General features: G+C 29.4%; 1 protein-coding gene across 1 annotated transcript in view; it reads left to right on the top strand.

The window, feature by feature from the left end:
* LOC113375319 (leucine-rich repeat and immunoglobulin-like domain-containing nogo receptor-interacting protein 3) overlaps nt 1–14425 on the top strand; it is a 341130-nt gene that overhangs the window by 210876 nt on the left and 115829 nt on the right. Inside the window, exon 2 of the mRNA XM_026615254.1 lies at nt 1569–1664. The gene's annotated coding sequence lies outside the window, so the exon portion shown is untranslated. The remainder of the gene's footprint in view (nt 1–1568; nt 1665–14425) is intronic.

The raw sequence follows: 14425 nt of genomic DNA, 5'->3' as shown, positions 1-14425 counted from the left end.
TTTGAAAGAGAAAATATCATAACAAATGTTTTGCCGAAATTAATATGTTGCAATTATATGCTTGGCTTATTTTGGGTTTATGTACTCAAATTAATAGTAATTGCAGTAATAATGATATATTTTTTTTATTATTGATTTATTAAACTTTCTGTATTACAAAAATAATCTGAAATAAATATTAGATGTTAGTAATAAATAATGTAAGTTTTTAGTATTAATGAGTTTCAGTATTAATTAATGTTATTATTATTAATTTATAGATGTTATTGATTGATTGATTTGAAAGATAGCTAAAAGCATAATTAAAATATTTTTTAAACCATCCAAATCGGTTCGACTCTTCTCACACTGCCCACATACTACAAAGACACATATCCATTTTTCATAAGTTGTATCAAATGATAAGGAGTTCTTGATTATATTCGGTTTCATGATTATTTCAATATAAAGTTCAAATTAAAAGAATATATACATGAATTATCCGTGAAAACAACTTACGCTGATATATATTATCACATAACAATTAAGGTATTCTGCACGACATGGCGCCGTAAATTAGTCTCTTATCCAACTCAGCTTGTTAGGCAGTCTGTACATCTATAAATAAATTTGTGTGACAACCTTAAGAAACCAGTTTACTGACGATTTATTTTTTGATTTCTCCGTGCTTCCTTTAATGCGCATCGTTTACTTAACACATGTGACTACTATTTATTTGTACTGTAAGCCTTCGCATTTAAATAAATTCATGTACTGCAACAAATTGATAATAAATTGAGTTCTTTATCTGGTCGTCTTGAATAAGAAAAGTAGTCTTTTGGTTAATAATTTCCACCGTATGATTTATTTTCAACGTAAACGTGTTTGTACAAAGCATCAATAATCCACGAGGGATTTAAAAGCGAGACTCGAAAGACCGGAATTAGTCCATTACTTCAACAAAGACGGATCACCCGACCATTGCGCAGATGCGATTATAATTGGTGAACTTTTGCACTAGTTGGGCAAACAGAATGACATGACTGGATTATGTTAGCTGTTAGCTGTTAGGCTACGACAACTATGATAAATTACTACTCGCTGTTTAATTATGATCGCAAACCGTAAAACTATGATAAGTGATAAGCGGAGAGGAGTAATGAGTTGCGTCTGAGTATACACAGTCTTGCGGTGAATTGTATGAAAGTTTCTTGTTACTCGGGCGTGAGGCGGCCCGCACAATTTCCTTAAGCGCAATACTTTTTGATTAATTGAAAACGGGGTTGAACGTTACAGTAAATTACTAACAATTTATCAGCAAATATTCTAGAAATTGCTGGAAAATGTTTTTGTTTCGCGTGTATCTTGCGAGTTCACTGAGACCAGTTAGAATTACACCATAATGTTATGTTCACAGGCGCATGTAAATCAACTTGAGATAAATGTATTTTGAGAACGATGAAAATAATTATGGAATTAAGTAATAATTCAAACTTCTTCAAAATGATTATGTCAAAGTATAACAGTAATTTATATAAATTATTTTATTTTTTACTAACAAATTAGTATATGAATATTTTTTATTGCAGATAAAGCTGTGATTTTGTTCTGCATGCATTCTACAAGAGTCAGCAGAAAACATTAATTAGTTTGATATGCACACGTCAGATACATCATCTTCATAGGTAAAAAACTTTTTTTAATACTCGATGTTATTGAAAATGTTATATGAAAATGATTTATGCGAATATGAACATACAACGCTTCATTATTGCACTACCTTTTATATGTAAGTATACATATTAACACTACCTTTGTTTCATGAAGTACTAAATTACAAACGTTTCGAGACCATGGTTTGTCTCATTATTTTATATGCACACATCAGAAACATCATTTTCAAATCAATTCTGATCTTATTGAAAATGTTCTATATACATATTTTTTTCAAATATGAAATAATACGCTTTATTTTTGCACTAACTTTATTTCATGAAGTACTAAACTACAAACGTTTCAAGACCGTGGTTTGTCTCATTATCGGTGGAATATCCTATACATAATTTGAATTTAACAAAAATACATATTAACACATGATATAAATTACTTATTGCCAAATACGTTATTTCTGTATAACAATTTAATCTAACACCTTCTGTTACGAAGCTTATATATATACAAGTTAAAATATTTCATATTAAAAATAAGGAGCATATATATATATAAGGTTGTCAAATATCTCCCTTCCGCCTTTTTGTATTATAAACCAAGAGCAAAAAAGCGGAAGGGAGATATTTGACAACCTACATGCAAATATGAGTATAATGCATATTTAAATGTTTTGTTATTGCTTCCAAATTTTCTATTAAGGGTACAATTGCAATAATTGATACGCTTATTCAATATAATTTTCATAATTGTGGAATAAATTAATTTATGATTAAATGAATAATTTTTGTTACAAATTATTGGCTACTAATAAAAATATTGCTATCAAATATAATAATATAATCTTAGCAGAGTAGTAAAAGAAAATGGTACGTTATAATTTGAAACTATATTTTTAAACTTCCGATATTTAATAAACACATGAATTATAGATCTAAATCTAGAAATTTGAATGTATTTAGTATATTAATATGTCTGTTCTAAAATTTTCTCTTATATTGACGTTAACGACTTTCTGAGGGAAGTTAATCAATGTAGTATTTCGAGTATCTTAAGCGCAGTTCATATATTTGTTTTAAGTTTGTTTAATTGAATTCAGCCAAATGCTGGTGAATCCTTTTTAACTTGTGTGTGTGTGAGTTGATTTCTGACTTTTCTTCGACGTTTTCTCAAAAAACGGCTGAAGCGATCTCAAAAATTTAAAAAGCAGAAAAGTGTAAATATTTACGTCCACGTTTTATAAAAAAATTTTGTTTGCGTTTGTTTCGCGATAACTAAAACTTACCCTCCAGGATGTTAACAAATTGGTATTGGAATTAAATGTACAAAATACACAATCATACTGATTATTTTACCAATGAATTTATTTGATTTGGAATAGATTTATTTAAGGAAAACATCATCAAATTCTGCTATGTATTATAGTACTAATACATAGAAAAGTCTTCTTTCGTTATTTCTTGAAGTCACTCGTGTAGTGTACTAATATATATGTAGAAAATAATGTCAGCTGTATCCGACAAAACTATTAAACATTTTATATTTAGCGTGGAATAAGTTTTCCGACGGCACCACAGGTGAAACGCTTATTAAAACATTTCCTGTTTTTTCGATCAAGATTAGGCTCTCACGATCACGATTGCGATATATTCTCAGCGTGTATTTGTCAGTGACGAATATATGCGTAACGAGCGTTGAAGTGCGTATCGGGCATGTGTTCTATGCGGAAAGAGCAGGCCCTGCAGCAGTACATCTTCATTCCGATGAAAGTTATTCGCACGCGTACGCCGCCTTACTTCTGCTTGTTTGCTTCTTCCTCTGCTCTTTATAGGCAGAGAGCTGGAGATGATTTCCATTGTCCTATATCTGAAATTGTAAAATATCACATTGAAGAAATTTGATTTATCAATTACATATTGGTAGACTTTTTTCGTTCAGTTTTAATAATTATTATAATTCCGATAATTATTGCATAATTTTTTTTGATTTATTGTACAATACTTGGCTAGGTGTTACGATTGATTAAATATTGAAAAATTCAATATGTATACAGTGTATACTTTCTCATAATTATATAATTATTATTTTTCTGTTTCTATACCATTGAAATCACTGAATATTTGGCATAGTTATTTCAGGTTTGTGTGAAAAACCAGATCGTCATGAAAATTCTTGCTTGCACTCATTTACGGACAAAGATTATCGTAGTTATAAATATGACTTTTTGCTATTACATAATTTATGCATTTGAGCTGTTCACACTTGAACACAATTTCATTGTTCTGCAATTTTCTATATATTTTTGTATTTTATGGTGAACGATATTATTTTTGGTCATTTTATACCTAGAAAATCTTAAAATTATTAAAACGAAAATCTTAAAACGACATCATATAACGACAAGAAAGCGATCGCTTCTTTCGCCGCGAATCTTTCTTTGTATTCGTAAAAAACCACAAGCAAATATCTGTATTTGTTACAAATTTAGCATCAGTTTAGGGAAGTCGGATATGACAAATTATCAGATACAACTCCACTTGGATAGACTCCAAGAAGCAACGAGTCATATCATCGTTTATGACTCACTCCAGAGTTACCCAACTCCAATATACACTAATTCCTGATCAGGATTTTCTAGAATTGGAAAGCGTGTTATTGTTCCTAAGCCTAATACCATTTGTATAAAACCATTAGTCAGTTTTACTACCGACTGCGTCTTTTATTTGTAATTGCCTTCATTTCTGGGTCATTGTTTTAACCAACATCGTATTGCTCCAATTGTTCTTTATGCGTTTTTATTCCTGCTAGGAACAATACATGAAGCATTTTCACTTTGCTCAGCTTTGTATTCGAAATTCAAACTAATGATAATATATCATAATGTAATTATTTAAATAAAATGATGTTTTGGTTCTTATTTTATGTTTGCTGAATGCTTTGACAAAATTAAAAATTCAGATAAATTTTTCCTTACTGGTCAACTAGGGCTTTCGGCTAAAATAATTTTTGTGCCAAAACATTAGCTTTATTAACTTCCCGTAGGGTAAGTTATAGTAATCGAAAAAAAATTGAAAATGAAAATTTTTACATATCTTCAAGTTCCAAAGGTTTCTGAACATTTTGGCATACTTTAGAAAACGTTATAGTATGTGTATGTGTGTTTGTTCGGATCCAAATTTTTCGAGAATTTTGGGAACACAGATCAACTGATTAGAATAGTTCAAAAAACATTCAATTTGTGTCGACGGGGAGACGTGCTGATTAGTTTTTGGCAAAGGCAGGTCCAGCCGCTTCTAAGATACGATGCAAAAAGTACTAAAAATTTTAATTTAGTTTTTGAGGTAACGGAGCGTCTGATTTGAATGATTTAAAAAACATTTTATTGGTATTGACAAAATGAAGAACTGATTAAATTTTCACTTCTAAATATAGTTTTATGCTATAGGTTTTTGAAGTTGATATTTTGTTTGATGCATAGTTGTCTACTCAATGATAATAAAAGAGTAAGAACATTCAAATGTATCGCTTCTATAATTACTAAAATTAATAAAAATAGAATTCCAGTCAGCCATCAAGCAGCAAAATTCACATTCCATTGAGTCGTAGTATATTATTTTCCATTTCTATATATTTGTTCTGAAAGAAATGAAACACCTTATGCATGCACTCTATAATGGCAGCCTCTTGGTCTATTGTTAAGACTGCGTCGTGTAAACCGTAGAGCCCCGTGTAACTACACCCACGGGGGTGGTTTCGCGAAGACTGATGACGTACGTACATCACCGAAAATGAAAACATATTTCCGTCGAAACGCTTTCGCAGCGTCGGCGTCGGCGGCAGCGGCAGCGGCGGGCGTTAAATTTAAGGCCGAGACGCGACTGCGATGCACTAGGGCTGCGTGATCTGAATGATCAAACGCACCGAAAAGTGCCTTTTATGATTTCCACTCCTTTCTTCTTGCGGCGAGCGCAGATGCGAGGGTTGTCACAGAAACAAATACACATTACAAATGGTTCGCCGCGCCGGAAAATTGCGTTTTTGTTAGAAATATTATGAAGCGATTTTATTCATATATTCCCTCTCTATATTTAGTATCACTCAAAGATATAAAAATAATATAGGACTTGCTACATTGCTTTGTAGAGCCCTAGAATAATTCATATGTTTGTTAATTACTTATTTATATCTTTCATTCAATTCAATTTTATGTTTAGCTGAAATTTTATGTTGAGCATAGTTTAATTTAATGTTGATTTGGAGGGTGTAACACCAAGTAGAAAAGATAATATAACGATTTTTAAAACATCTTTATCATTCCATACGTTTAGACGTAAAATTCAACGCCATAATCAGTGAATATGAAATTTTTAGAACAAAACTAACCCATAATAGTTATAATGTAAAGTAGCTAGTATGAAATTATAAACTGCAACGCAGTACTATTTGTCAGTAGTCACTATTTTATAATTTAAAAAAATGTAGAGAAATGCATCCGCCCGTGGCCACTATGTGTTTATATATTATAACCATATTTTTTACATAAACTAAAGTGGTCCCTTTTCTCCATTATCATCATCATTTTCTAACTTTATTCTAAAATTACTTCAAAAGAGTAAGTGTACAAGATATGTACTAGTTGGAGACATAATGTTGAAGGATTTTTTAAAAAATATTATATTAAATTGCAGATATTTTGCACATTTTTTATTATTTTGTGAGAAATTTGGAAATATAATCTAGACAAAAAAATTTATTGTATTTTATTTATATTTCTATTATTATAAATGATTACAAAAGATCCTTCCATAACGCGTCTTTTGAATAAATTTTCTTCAAATTGTACTGCAATCGAGTTAAAAAATCCATATTGTGTTTTCAAGTATTAATGTGGTTAGTGAGCATAGTTTAAAATTGTCTAAATTTTTAAAAAATATTTTTGTGTTGTAATCTTTTCATTGAATTCTGGCTCGTTTCTACGGTGTAATTTTAATTACAATCAAGGCAGTTCATTTGATAGATGAGATTTTTAAGTCGTTCGAATTAACTTCATATTTGTGTCCCAATACATTTTGTCCGATAAATTTATTGCGTGGTCAGTTAAATCAATTATAGGACCTATATTTATTTTTAATGGATGATAAGAGTGATAATTAAGATATCGAAGAGTTTGTTGGTTTTTTGTACCAATATATTATTTATAACTATGTTATTGGAATTCTTCAATATCACATATTGATATTGCGTTCAACTGCTTATTAATTTTCTTTGCGGGATTATTTGCATCATATACACAGTAATATAGCATTATATTTTATATTAAATAATAAGGAAGGAATGTTTGTGCAACATTATATGTTCAGTCGTGGTTAGTGATTAAAGGCAAAACGGTAGCGCATAGTAAATTAATCTTATAGAAAGAATATACTTATTTATAAAATATTTTATGTCTGCTATGATTCTGAATAGATTCGATGTAAGTATAAATATTTTACAGCTTGATTTACATTTATACAAAATTTAAATGAATATACAAAGAAAATATATAAATTATGAAATTCTTAACAGAACACGCCTGAATTACACCCCAATGAATATTCTATGTTCGCGTTCTTATGTATTATTGGATTACTAAAGAGAAGACTTATGCTAAAAGTTATAATTGTGCTTTGTATCAAAATTTTATTATTATACAGCATTTTCTTGGCAGAATGATATTTATTATTTATTCTAATCAATTAAATGTAATCAAATATATTTTATATTGACTTGACTTGTGGATAGCTTCTTTTTTCTAATTCATATATTCTATAAGATTTGATTAAATTTCATTTTTACTTCTAAGTAAGGATTTCTAAACTTTTGTCATTCGCGACCTCATTCATGACGACTCTATACAAATATAAAAAAAAAATTAAAAATTTTTGGTGGTATGTAATAAAGTCCTCCTCAACATTTTTTAGCATTAAACGATATTGGGATTAAATATATATTAAAGCTGGGAATAGGAAATATGTGTTGTTTAATGGCAGAAATTCATTTAATGCCATATTAGCAACTGTGGAAAATTCAGTTCTAGTTTTATTAAAAATTTTTGCGACCGCAGAATTTTGCTATGTAAATAATTAAATTAATTATTCAAGTGCATCTAAGCCTTTTTTTTCTCATTATTTGTTTTTATTAGCATTTGACGAAACATTTTGAAACGATCTGTTAGTAGTTATTTTGGATGCTGTCATATAAAATAGATAATGACGTATTTCAATGCGTAATCAAAATAATTATAAGCTATAATATTCGTGCTTTGAACATTGAGTATTTGCTTTTCTCTGATACATTTCAAAGGTAATTAATTCCTCTTATTGCGAAGGATCCTTATTAATACAGTTGTTGTTGAATGTTTTTGCATAATTCAGTGAGATTTCTCATTAAAATACAAACATCAAAGTTTTGATTCTGCATGGAATCACTTCAATTGTGGATTATTTTAATTTGATTTTTCAACATGATCTTTACGAGAATCGAAACAAACGGCGCGCTTTAACGACATGGATGCTCCACTTCTTGTCTTCGCAAATGGGAACGGGTTAATTCTGAAGGAACAGGAAAAGGGATGTTAATTGCTTTCATATTTCATACTCCAGATTATTTATGTACTCCTATTATATATATATATATATATATATATATATATATATATATATATATATATATATATATATATATAACATCTGTACGTGTAAAATTATCTTGAAATGTTCTATATTAGCAGAAATGTTTTGTGTTTAAATAACCATATCCCGCTGTGGATCTCGTACCATTTACATCTCGATCAACATTATTATAAGATGATTTAAAATTGCTGAAATCGAAAATTAGCTTTTGTCAATAACGGATGTAATTTTTTATATTTTTGAATTTATCAATAACGCTGATGATGGTTAACCTTAACCTATTTTTTTGTAATAACACACCTAAAATAAATAAATCACATCGTGCAAGCTTTTTTTAATTGTATTTTGATTAATGTAATTTTTTACTATTTTATTTAATATTTTATTTTTAACGAATAAACATATATGAAACATATAAACAATTATAAGATGAATAGAAATAATTTATAAGCATTTAGGTTAGTAAAAGTGGGAGTGAAATACTATAACATCAAATTTTTATTAAAAATTTTTGATAACTTGTATGCCTCACATTTGTAGAATAAAATTGAGTATCAAGGGTCAGTTATTACTTACTAACGACGCTGTAAACAGAAGTGTGCAAGTGTGTCATTGTTGTCAGGCAAAATAAAATTATTCGATTAAATTTAAATTTTATATATCCTACTTCATTTCAAATTTATTAGTCCTTGATAATGTGTAACAATTTTTGTGATTGCAAAATTTTTAACTAGTTATTTTGATTAATGTAAGAAAATCTGGGGGGTTAGTTGCAACATACTAGAATTATATAATTATGAAGACACTATATCTTTTATGTGTATAGTGATATTAATTGCAGTTTGCATTGATTTTTGATAGATATCACAGGTGGCATCATATATTTTATTTGTATTAACTATAGTTTGCGTTGGTTTATGAAAATAATTACTTAGAAACAAGTCATTTAAAAATGAGCAAATTACCAGAAATATTATTGTTGTTTTTTGTCGTTACTACTTATTGCCCCAGTAGATGTTACAACTAGCCACGGGGTAAGTTGTAACACCGGTTATTTTTTCTGAAAAATGATTAATTGTGAAATAATAAGAAACAGTTACTGAATTATTTTTACATGATTCAATATAGGAATAGTTGCAGCATCCATCCATCTTTATTTCGTAAAAATATAATCATTGGATTCCAAGATATATTAATTTAAGCAAAAACTATTACAGCAAGCCACTAGCTCCCCTATACAATTTGATTCGCTTTGCAATTTTTGTTAATTTTTTTTTAAATTTGTTGGAACATAAGAACTGCTGTGATGATACTTCTTAACTAAATTGTCTTTTAGAAGGCAACCCAATATTTGTCATCTTCGTATGTGTTTGATATATTTTATTAAATTTTATCTAATAGTGATGATTTGTTTTGCAACATGATGCAGAAATTCCTACTTTTGTTGGGAAACATATTTTCATCTTTGTGAACATGGATATCACTACTGCTTGATACCAGGAGTAACCTGGGACTTCGTAACTATGAAGCCAGAGGCTTTCCACAGCGCTACAGACTCCTCTTTCCATGTTTTAAAATTGTTACGTATATTTCTCTTTATCCTCATGAATGACGAAATAGATGCATATTTCGAAAGTTCCATGCAGTCTGCACAGAACAATATTTGACGCGATGATCTGTCTGATGATAATCGTGCTGCAGCAGTGGTAGGGTTCATTGCATATATTTCACTCTTCGTTCGACATTAACTTCACAATGTAAACATATCTTACGTATGTAGTCCATGAGCAATTTGTTACTTGGCAAGTTCACTCCCGAAGTTTTCCTCGGTGTTTACATTCAGTCAATATTACGGTTCGAATTCATCGCAAGTTATGCCGATGCAAAGGAATCTGGCTTGCTGGTGCGTGAGTTTTAAAGAAAAGTCAACAGTATTTTTAACTTTCCAACGTTCCCGATACTTTCTGGCATCCGAAGCGTAATTCAAATTGTTTTGGTACGATCGCGCGGTAATGTTATTCACACTCACCTAAACCGCAAGAGCCTCTTTACGGACTATGAGTAAACTTATATAAACACTTTGCGTCGAAACAAAGGCTTTTAATACATGCTTTTCTCTTAGTAGTACCCTTCGTGCATATATAATATGATCAATGAAAAGATTTATGCTGCTTTATATATAATAATATACTATAATAACATTTCTTGTAACAGTAGCATCGAATATGATAATCGGGAAATTTTATTATTTTGATTTTCTCAATAGTTTTCTAACAGGTTTTCTACACTATTAAGAATTTATTCTTAGATTTTTGCTCAAATTCAAAAAGAATTCTTAGTTTCATATATTTTGATATTTTATTTATTAATAAAAAAGTTCAAACATTGGAATGTTTGAACAATTTCTCTTCACAAATTTATTTTTAGCTTTTTCTTTAATATTAATGATATAGGGTAGGGTGGTGCACAAAAGTCCATTTTGAATTTGAGCAATAATATAGTGAAAACTAAACCAATTGTATCACAATAAATAACACATGTCAAACAAAAAACTATCTGAGTATGTTCAGTAATACTCCCAGCTAATTTATCATTGTAGAAATGTGTTTTTTTTGCTGTTTTTCAAAAATTTGTCACCTGGTTCTTTTTACCCTATAAGCGGGATAAAATTAGACTGTCAGCAGGTCCAATGTCTTATTTTTAATTTTAAAGGGCTTTTACGAAATATTAGCTTCATTATTCAACCAATGAAAAATATAAATTCCATGGGTACATTTTTACTGAGATAACACTATATATAACCTTGATCCAGTATTTTCAGCAATATTCATCAGCAGAATTGGAATAACTATTTATTTGAAATACAATACTTGAGAACAATACATTATTTTTATAATAAGTGTGCTTTCAAGCTGGCAAAAAGTGTGTAAATACTATTAAATATGTAAATATTTTTAATTTTTCTTCAAACATCTTTATTTGTTGACGTATTAGGCAACGTCGCGCGATTTAAATCTGTGAGGTCTTATCGTAATACGATTGGTAAACAGTTATTCTAAGAGCCATTTAAATCTCAAAGAATATTTAATAAGAACTTGCACTTGAGTCTTTATTTTTTCTCGCCTAAAATCTGTCTAAACAAACTCATAGCTTTCACTAAGCGCCCGTGAGAAATCGAAGACATTTTATAAATGCATTAAGACGAAAACAAATACTTCAAGAGCAATGTAAATATTATTGATTTATTTATATTTATTGGTATATTTCTTTTATAGAGTTTCAAGTATTTTATTGTTGTCATTTGATAGGATTTTATATTATTTTATACTACGGTTAGTTGCAATTGGAAGCTTTAGAATTAATAAAATTAGTTTCTGATCCAATTCGAGATTTTAAAAAAATATCTACATTGCTTTCAAGAATAAGCTACAGAGTTTTATATTATTCAAATATGAATAGAGATACATATTGTAGCATTCATTTATACGTAATTTAGCTTTTCTCGCCAATTAAATTATATTTGAAGTATCTTTATATTATACACTTTAACTAGAGAATATCATTACTTAATTTTTTTTTAATTATGTAACAAATAATGTCTCATTTAGTGACATAACATTAACAAAAGATGTTGATATTTGTATGAGTAAAATTAAACCACATGAAGTTGGACTCTTTTACAAAAATAACACTATAAAATTTGTTTTCAAATCATTTGCTTAGTTTGTATAACTTGCACCATTTATTTAAAATGCTGTCGATTTGCAATTTTATTGATAATACACCTAGTGTAGACACCGTTTTGATTTGTAGATTTATATACTGAATATATTATGCTATTGAAATGATTACTTCACCTCTGGAACACATAAAACATTTAGCGTTGATGTAGGGCATAGGTAGGAACTTAATTTATAAACTTATATTTTAAGTTGGTTGATTGATTTCTAATATTACTTTTTAAGTGTTGAATGAAATATATTATTTGTTTAAAAATAAATTCAGATTGAGATTGAGTCAGAATCAAAACATCGCAAGTTATCAACTTTTTAACGTTATTGTTAGTGCATGCTAGTTAACTTAGCAAAATATTCATGCTCGATGCAACCTAAAATTGTTCGAACTGATTTGTTCAAAATTTTCATACTTCCACTGTTCCATACGTTATAGCTGTATGTGTATATACAACCACGTATGTATATCAACATATGAAAACGTCTTTATCTGACTTTGTTGTCATATTGTACTTTTTACGAAGCCATTTTCAGTTCGCATCCCTCGAGTGTTGCCGTTCACTTTAGTGATACAGGATTTAATTGAACGCCGAATCCCTTTCTACACTAGACTCCTTTCTTAAATACACACATTTTATTCGATTGTGCATTGTAACGCGGACAATGGGCGCATTCAGACGCGCCCTTATTTCGCGAAAGCGGCCAACTCGAGGCTCCGAGTGCCCCAAGACGGTTATTATTATCTCAATTTCCAAGAACGATTCGCTCTAGCGCCGGTCGCAAGTGATGAACAAGTCGATGGTCCGTAGTAATCGAATTTTTAAAGAAAATATTTGTTTTGTTAATTGGTTTTTCCTTTTGTTGATGAATGATTTTTATTTATCAAATCCAAGAAAAATACAATACTTAAGGCACGAAAAGAGCACGTTTGTGACGAACAAACTCAGCCTCGAAAAACCTAGTAGAGCCAAACTTCTGCACAGATCAGAGACATGGACTCGAAGAATGGCCGACAAAAACTATCTGCAGTGTTTTGAAATGTGGTGATGAAGCGAATAGAGAAGATAAAGTAGATAAATAAAATGACAAATGAAGAAGTGCTGAAGAGAGTTGAAGAAAAAAGAACGCTACTGAGCCCGATTATAAAAAGGAAACTGGATCGGAAACGTATTCAAAAAGAGTATCTGCTGCATAACGTCTTCTAAGGCAAAATAGAAGGTCTGAAAGAACTACAAAGAAAAAGAATGCAGATGATCGACTTCTTTGGAGAGAAGAGAAAGAATTTTGGAATGAAAAATGTATAAAAGTGTATAAAAACGTGAATAGTAGTATTAATAATAATATTAAACGAGAGGGAAATGGTAACCGTCCAAATCTTTAAGGACGGTTGTGACAGGCATAAAAATAGGTTAAAAATAATAGGCATAAACAACAAAATAACTTTTATTGTCAGAAATATGTAACACAACAAAACATAATCATTCAAACAAAGCTTATGAATATAATATAAAAATATATATAACAAAACATAATTTTTTAAACAAAGTAAAATAAGAAATCTTCGTAAAACTTTTTTTTCTTATATTGAATTTTTCTTTCTCTTTTTCGCAATTTGTCTTATTGTTGGTTAATTTAAAATTTCTGTTTAATCTTGATCCGAAAAGGACAAGAATTACATGTCACAACCGTACCCAGCGCACACTTTTGAAGACAAATGATCGTTATGATCAAGGTGAATTATCTACGCAAAAACTAATTGCTGGTAATTAACTACTAATGTTCAACCTATAGCAAAATAACAAACAAAATAATTTATCTGAATAACAAATTAAATAGAAATACATTAATAACAAAACTAATTACATAATATCCATCTACTTTGCCGATTATAAAAATCGACCAATTATTGAATAACGAAAATTAAAGACTAATCCATTATGTACAAGTTTAAATAAATTTACCGACCCAGTGGTAAAGCATTGTTGCTTTTCTGTTGCTCTGTTTGATGAAAATAACATATAATCAAAGATGAAAAGAAACGACTTGATTAAAATGACTGTTTCGTTTGTGTCTTTCATATATGTGGCATTATCATTTTCTGTGGCAGGATAAATGGAATACTGAAAAATGTTCGTCTTAAAACAACATAATTTATAATACAAATATAATATATAGATTATGGTAATACTTAATAAACTTATACATTAATAAAGTCATAAAATTATATACAGGTTTTTTAAAACATGCGTTTATAATCCTTGACATGTTTTTTTTTACTTTCACCCAAAAATATGTTTGAAGGAAAAGAAAATTTATATTCAGATTTCTAGTATTGTGCAACACTGGTATCTAAAGAAAGCAGAATACCGACTC

The sequence above is a fragment of the Ctenocephalides felis genome, unplaced genomic scaffold, assembly GCF_003426905.1.
Source record: "Ctenocephalides felis isolate EL2017-DRISC unplaced genomic scaffold, ASM342690v1 CF-g0.4_SCAFFOLD_01886, whole genome shotgun sequence".
NCBI classification, from domain to species: domain Eukaryota; kingdom Metazoa; phylum Arthropoda; class Insecta; order Siphonaptera; family Pulicidae; genus Ctenocephalides; species Ctenocephalides felis.
This window is presented reverse-complemented; position numbering and strand designations above follow the sequence as displayed.